The 1,878-nt window shown below is 43.0% G+C and overlaps 1 pseudogene; it reads right to left on the bottom strand.

Annotated features, from left to right (window-relative positions):
* Window positions 1-391: 391 nt before the first annotated feature.
* On the bottom strand, window positions 392-1,258 carry LOC101985419 (annotated as a pseudogene).
* Window positions 1,259-1,878: the final 620 nt, after the last annotated feature.

Below are 1,878 nucleotides of genomic sequence, written 5' to 3'. Positions count from 1 at the left end.
GTGTAATTAAATAACCAACTCTCTGCAGGGGTTTGCTGGCCAGCATGAGATACCCAGAGAGTTTCTATGGCTTAATGGCCCAAGTTTCCCACTTAATGACCCTCCAGCTGAATATGTGTGTCATTTTCTCTGTAGCAATGCTTTATCTAAGTAGATCATTCAGCTTTAAGATGTGTTTACAGGAGCTGAGGGTTATAGCTCAAGGGGTACAGTATATGCACAACATGGTAAAGCCCTGAGCATCAATCCTCATGGCCCCCACAAAAGAAATGCTTGTGACTGTCTGGGATGATACATCACACAGTCCTGATCGCAGTGACCAAAGAACTTACAATGATGAGGTCTCAGAGAATGGAAAGTGGTCTGTGGGACCCTTAGTGAATAGTAGGTGCTTTTTTTCTTTCTCTTTTTATTAATAATCAAAATAATTAAAAACAAAAATATAACAACCTTAATGCAAAGTAGCAGTTCAATCAAACTGCTGCTGGAATTTAAGGATTTACCTATCTAAGGCACACACTTCCTCACTGTGAGGCACATGACTGTGTGTAGGGTGTGTGTATAAAAATCAACAAGAGTTTGAGAAATGGAAACCACTGTGGGGCAGAAAGCATGGACTTTTCATTATGCAATCCCAAAATGCTCGGCTCTTTTCCTTTTCTTGGCCTCTGTATCCTCTGTGGTTCCAGTTCCAGCTGAACTTGTCACAATCCCAAATCTCTCCTTCCTTTTTTTCAGCTTCTCATCATCCTCAGACTTTCTAGAGATGGAAGCGACATTCAAACCAAATCTCTGTGCTCTTTCCTTTAGTTTATCCAGGTTAACCGTAGGTTTGGTGTCAGATGACAGACCTTTCGTTGGAACAGAAGAAATTCCAACCCGAGCTGCCTACGCAGCCTTCTTCCTCTCCAGGCTTACAGGTACATTGAATGGTTCAGCCCTCTTCTGCATTCTTTCAGTCTGAGGTATTCCAGATGTAATTTTTACCACCTTCTTTTCTGAGGCCACATCAACAGTTTTTTCCGGAGGTTCTTCCTCTTTAACAGGCAGTTCTGTGGGCTTTGGTTCTTCTTCCTCAGTCTCGTCTCCCAGTACATCTTCTTCATTTGCCTCCTCTTCAGCACGTTCTTCAAGACACGCCTGCAGCCGATTGATAAGATCTTGCTTTATTCCCTCGGTCTCTAAACCGTGAGCAAGACATTCTTGCTTTAGTTCAGCAAGCTTCAGCTTGTGCAGCTCCACCTTCTCGGTCGCCATCTTGCTGTGCCTTAACTCCGAACAGTAGGTGCTTAACAGATAGTGTCTTCCCATAGCCTTGAGGGCTATTTTCAGCTATGGAGTAACAGAGCCTCCAGAATCAGGCTAATGGCCAGGAAGGAGTCCCTGAAAGAAATGAAAAATAAGCAAGCAAAGGAAATGTCTTAGAGAAAGATAAAAATGAGTATTTTTTAAACAAGGATTAAATTTTAAAATGCGAATGGTTTAAGAATTTATATGTCATTCTTACACGGGAGCTATACTAATCTCTGTAATGGTTCCAGTTTTAGAAGCATGCTGCCAAAACCAGAAGCACATACATTTTTCATAGAATTTTATAAAAACGATATTTTTATAGGTCGCTGGGCCTCATCTCTGCACCATATTCAGGTTTAGTTGTATGCATAGCACAGTGCTTTCTTTCTTCTTCTTCTCCCTCCCCTGTTCCTCTCCCCCACCACACACTTCCTCTCTCCTTTTACACAGGCCACTATTGCCCAGGCTGGCCTCTGACTCCTGAGCCCAAAGGCTCTGGCTCACTCAGCATCCAGAACAGATGATGCTATAGGACCACAACACCACACCTGTCCACTTCTTCTCTTCCCATCTTTATCGGTTCCC

This window comes from Microtus ochrogaster, chromosome 8 (assembly GCF_000317375.1).
Source record: "Microtus ochrogaster isolate Prairie Vole_2 chromosome 8, MicOch1.0, whole genome shotgun sequence".
In the NCBI taxonomy this organism is placed as follows: domain Eukaryota; kingdom Metazoa; phylum Chordata; class Mammalia; order Rodentia; family Cricetidae; genus Microtus; species Microtus ochrogaster.
Note: the sequence above shows the minus strand (reverse complement) of the source record. Positions and strands in the feature narration are given on the sequence as shown.